Consider the following 6,000-nt stretch of genomic DNA (forward strand, 5'->3'; position numbering starts at 1 on the left):
GGGTTCACGCCATTTTCCTGCCTCAGCCTCCTGAGTAGCTAGGACTACAGGCGCCGGCCACCTCGCCCGGCTAATTTTTTGTATTTTTGGTACAGACGAGGTTTCACCATGGTCTCGATCTCCTGACCTTGTAATCCACCTGCCTCTGCCTCCCAAAGTGCTGGGATTACAGGCATGAGCCACTGCCCCCGGCCGAAAGGATAACCTTGAGTAGATAATGGAGCCAGTTTTACTGACCTAATGAGCACAGGAATTGTTCAGGGACCCGGTGGGAATTAACACGTGTGTGATGGCTGTGTGGGCAGCACTGATGGAATCTACAAGGCCTTCCCTGGTTTGGGGGATATTAAGTATGACTGTAGGGTTACTGAGAGGCTGAGGAAAGATACCTGGCTTGAGGTCTGAGATCTGAGAGAGGGAAGATTTTGAGTTGCACATAGGCTTGAAGCATCTCTTATGATGAAAGCATCAAGCTGGGGGCTGAAGAAAGGAAGTGAGAGATGAGCGAAAAAAAAGAGATTGGTGTCTGGTTTTCACTGTTTAATTTGCTTTTGGAAATTAACTATTAGTGGAAATAACGACTTGTTTTCTATATCCAATAGGTCAATATTCAAGTTGAGGTGAAGACCTAGGGAAGAAGGTAGTAAAACCCACAGTCACCAAGAAACCAAAGAAAGGCTGTGTGCAGCAGTTGACACCTGCAATCCCAGCACTTCGGGAGACTGAGGTAGGCGGATCACTTGAGGTCAGGAGTTCAAGACCAGCCTGGCCAAACATGGCAAAACTCCATTTCTGCTAAAAATACAAAAATTAGCCGGATGTGGTAGCTCACACCTGTAATCTCAGCTACTTAGGAGGCAAAGGCAGGAGAATCACTTAAACTCTGGAGGTGGAAATGGCAGTTAGCCGAAATGGCACCACTGCACTCCAGCCTGGTGGAGAGTGAGACTCCTTAGAAAAAGAAAAAAGAAACCAAAGAAAATCTTGATTTTCTTTCTTTATTATTATTATTATTTTTCTGAGATGGACTATTGTTCTGTCACCCAGGCTGGAGTGCAGTGGCACGATCTTGGCTCACTGCAACCTCCACCTCCCGGGTTCCAGGGATTCTCCTGCCTCAGCCTCCTGAGTAGCTGAGATTACAGGCGCGTGCCACCAGGCCCGGCTAATTTTTGTATTTTTGGTGGAGACAGGGTTTCACCATGTTGGCCAGGATGGACTCCATCTCTTGACCTAGTGATCTGCCCACCTCAGCCTCCCAAGGTGCTGCGATTACAGGCGTGAGCCACCACGCTCTGCCCCGATTTTCTTTTTTTTGAAGAATCTTGGCTTTTGGTTGCAAGTCCAAAATAAATTTGCTCTTAAAAACGAATTTAAGCAATAGAAAAATATATGATGAAGTTGATCTAGTAATTACACCTACTCAGATATAAACGCTAAATAATTCAGCATATGTTCTTACAGATTTTCTTTTTTTTTTTTTTTTTTGAGACGGAGTCTCGCTCTGTCACCCAGGCTGCAGTGCAGTGGCGGGATCTCGGCTCACTGCAAGCTCCACCTCCCGGGTTTACGCCATTCTCCTGCCTTAGCCTCCCGAGTAGCTGGGACTACAGGCGCCGGCCACCTCGCCTGGCTAGGTTTTTTTTGTATTTTTTTAGTAGAGACGGTGTTTCACCGCTTTAGCCAGGATGGTCTCGATCTCCTGACCTCGTGATCCGCCCGTCTCGGCCTCCCAAAGTGCTGGGATTACAGGCTTGAGCCACCGCGCCCGGCCTTCTTACAGATTTTCAAAGATATTTTAGTACATATAGTGTAGATGTTAATGGGTGGTTTTGTAAATTATAACACTATTATATTTTCTGGGGGTTTTTTTGAGATGGAGTTTCACACTTGTTGCCCAGTGTAATGGCGCAGTCTTGGCTCACTCCAACCTCCGTCTCCCAGGTTCAAGCGATTTTCCTGACTCAGCCTCTGGAAAGCTGGGATTATAGACATGCGCCACCATGCCCAGATAATACTGTATTTTTAGTAGACACGGAGTTTCTCTGGATAATACTGTGTTTTTAGTAGACATGGAGCTTCTCCATGTTGGTCAGGCTGGTCTCAAACTCCCGACCTCAGGTGATCTGCCTGCCTTGGCCTCCCAAAGTGCTAGGATTATAGGCGTGAGCCACTGCGCCCGGCCTTCTTTTTTTTTCTTTTTTTTTTTTGAGACGACGTTTTCCTCTGTCGCCCAGATGGCTGGAGTGTACTGTGCGATCTCATCTCACTGTAACCTTCGCATCCCCGGTTGAAGCCAATTCTCCTGCCTGAGCCTCCCAAGTAGCTGGGATTATAGGTGCCCACCACCACGCCCGGCTAATTTTTGTAATTTTAGTAGACACAAGGTTTCACCATGTTGGTCTTGAACTCCTGACCTCAGGTGATCCACCCACTTCAGCCTCCCAAAGCACTGGGATTACAGGTGTGAACCACCATACCCAGCCTGACTAGTCTATAAAAAAAAAAAAAAAACTTACAGAGCTTTAGAGTCTTAACACACAAATGGTAACCTCAGAGTATAGCTTACAGTTCAAGTGAAGGACAGTTTATTTTCTATTTATTTATTTATTTATTTTGTGAAGTGCAGTTTATAAATATTTTCTATGTAATTGTGTGCTGTGTAAATCTAAAGTACTCTTAAAGGTATTTACCTCCAAATTGGAACTCACTTTATTTTTCACTGTTCTTTTTGTCTTTTTTTTAGAGACAGAGTCTTGCTCTGTCACCCAGGCTGGAGTGCAGTGGTAGGATCTTGGCTCACTGCAAACTCTGCCTCCCAGGTTCAAGTGATTCTCCTGTCTCAGCCTCCAGAGTAGTTGGGATTACAGGCACATGCCACCACACCCAGCTAGTGTTTGTATTTATTTATTTATTTATTTATTATTTTTTGGAACAGAGTCTCACTCTGTTGCCCAGGCTGGAGTGCAGTGGCACCATCTTGGCTTACTGCAACCTCTGCTTCTCAGGTTCAAGCGATTCTCCTCCTGCCTCAGCCTCTCAAATATCTGGGATTACAGTCATGTGCCACCACGCCCAGCTAATGTTTGTATTTTTAGTAGACACGGGGTTTCTTCATGTTGGCCAGGCTGGTCGCAAACACTTGACCTCAGGTGATCCGCCCACCTTGGCCTCCCAAAGGACTGGGATTACAGGTGTGAGCCAATGCACCCGGCCTGTTTTTCATCATTCTTTTGGAAGATGTGAGTGACATAAGAGACAGAGTAGGCCTGCTGTGGTGGCTCACGCCTGTAATCCCAGCACTTTAGGAGGCTGAGGCAGGTGGATCACCTGAGGTCAGGAGTTGGGGAGCAGCCTGGCCAACATGGCGAAACCCCATCTCTACTAAAAATACAAAAATTAGCTGGGAGTGGTGGCAGGTGCGTATAATTCCAGCTGCTCAGAAAGCTGAGGAAGAAGAATCTCTTGAACCCAGGAGGCAGAGGTTTCAGTGAGCCGAGATTGTGCCACTGCACTCCATCCTGGGCGACAAAGCAAGACTCTGTCTCAAAAAAAAAATAAAAAGAGGCAGATTATTCTGACCTATAGAACTGTAAGAAAAAAAAGGAAAAAACATGTTTTTTTTAAAAAGACATAATAAAAAGACGTTGCTAAGTTAAGAATAATGATCATCTCTCTTATCCTGGCAAAGACTGATGTGGCCAGGAGTGGTGGGTCATGCTTGTAACCCCAGAACTTTGGGAGGCCGAGACAGGTGGATCACAAGGTCAGGAGTCTGAGACCAGCCTGATCAACATGGTGAAACCCCATCTCTACTAAAAATACAAAAATTAGCTGGGTATGGTGGGCAGGTGCCTGTAATCCCAGCCACTCAGGAGGCTGAAGCAAGAGAACTGCTTGAACCCGGGAGGCAGAGGTTGCAGTGAGCTGGGTGACAGAGGGAGACTCCAACTCAAAAACAAACAAACAAAACTGATATGGCAGATACTTAAAACATAGTCTTTTTCCCCCGATAGAGGGACAGCAACTCTGAATAAAAAGGAGTCATTTTTATTGTCCTAGTGAGATAGGAATTGACCAGGAAGCAACTGAGCAGGATCCGTGTGTGACAGTTGTGTGGATGGCACTGAAGGAACCTACAGAGGCTTACATAGCTTGAGGGCTAAGTATGGTTGCTGGCCTGGCGCAGGGGCTCACACCTGCAATCCCAGCACTTTTGCAGGCCAAGGTGGGAGGATCCCTTGAGCCCAGGAGTTCGAGACCAACCTAGGCAACATAGTGAGAGCCTGTTTCTACAAAAAATAGAAAAAAAAAAATTAGCGTGTGATCCCAGCAACTAGGGAGGCTGAAGTGGGAGGATCTGTTGGACCCAGAAGGTCAAAGTAGCAGTGAGCAATGATCGTGCCACTACACTCCAGCCTGAGCAACACAGCAAAATGTTGTCTCAAAACAAAAGAAAAGTATGACTGTAGGATTAGTGAAAGGCTGAGAAAGGACGAGACTGAAGAAATGAGATTTGGGGATGGGCTCAGTGGCTCACACCTGTAATCGCAGCACTTTGGGAGGCCAAGGCGGGCAGATCACGAGGTTGGGAGTTCAAGACCAGCATGGCCAGTATGGTGAAACCCCGTCTCTACTAAAAAAACAAAAATTAGCCTGGTGTGGTGCGTGCCTGTAGTCGTAGCCTCTCAGGAGGCTGAGCAGGTGAATCGCTTGAACCCGGGAGGCAGAGGTTGCAGTGAGCTGAGATTGCGCCACTGCACTCCAGCCTGAGTGACAGAGTGAGACTCTGTCTTAAAAAAACAAACAAAACAAAACAAAAAACCAAAATGAGATTTGGGATGTAGGAGAGGCTAAGAATTAGGAGATTCGATTTACAGAAAGGACATAGATTGTATGGCTAATGTGGTGTGATGCACGTTGGCTGTATTGCCTGAAAATGTTCACCTTGACTATGGAAGAAAAAACAAATGAAATTTGTATAACTCATAAGACATACTAATTATACATAATTGATAAATGGTAAGACAGACTAGATTTAGCTAAGCAGAGCACATGTACACAGAACACAAAAAGGGTGAAGAAGCAAGAGGAACCTAATACTGTTATTTAGCCTAATGCAAAATATCCTATGGTTACCAGAGGGCATACAACAGGGTAACTCTTGAACTGGCCACCATTGAAGACACCCACTCCAGCCTTACATGTATGCTGCCCAAAAAATGCAAATAAATTTCAAAGCTGCTCAGTGAGGCCGGGCCTGGTGGCTCAAGCCTGTAATGCTAGCAGTTTGGGAGGCTGAGGCAGACAGATCACAAGGTCAGGAGTTCAAGACCAGCCTGGCCAATATGGTGAAACCCCGTCTCTACTAAAAACACAAAAATTAGCCAGATGTGGTGGCGTGCGCCTGTAGTCCCAGCTACTCGGGATGCTGAAGCAGAAGAATGGCTTGAACCCAGAAGGAGGAGGTTGCAGTGGACCAAGATCATGCCACTGCATTCCAGCCTGGGCGACAGAGTGTGACTCCACCTCAAAAATAACAACAACAAAACCAAAAAACTGCTTAATTAGCCAAGGAGAACTATTTCGGGGCCAGGAATACCTACCCCTTTGTCCCTCTGATAAGAGCACATTCATACCCATGTTCCAGGTACATCTGTTCTGCAGATCCCTGGCCCTAAATGAATCTCAACTTCTCACCCTTGGTTCTTGTCCTTAGCTCTCGTGACTACACCAGTGTATCAGAGGACATATAAACACTGCTACCCTTTCTACTCTGCATGCACCTTATCCTAAATAGATTAACATATCCCATCTTTTTTGACTGTGTTTTGTGCCATGTATTTAATTGATTTAATATGCTTCTAGCATCTCAATTTGATCGGTGAGCTTTTCTGTTTCTTAATAGCTTGCTTGTTAGAGTCATCGGAGGTAGTGCTACTATTCATTACATTGAAGTGATTTTCCAGGTGCTTAACCTTACAAAATTCTCAAGGACGT

This window comes from Macaca mulatta, chromosome 11 (genome assembly GCF_049350105.2).
Source record: "Macaca mulatta isolate MMU2019108-1 chromosome 11, T2T-MMU8v2.0, whole genome shotgun sequence".
Lineage (NCBI taxonomy): Eukaryota > Metazoa > Chordata > Mammalia > Primates > Cercopithecidae > Macaca > Macaca mulatta.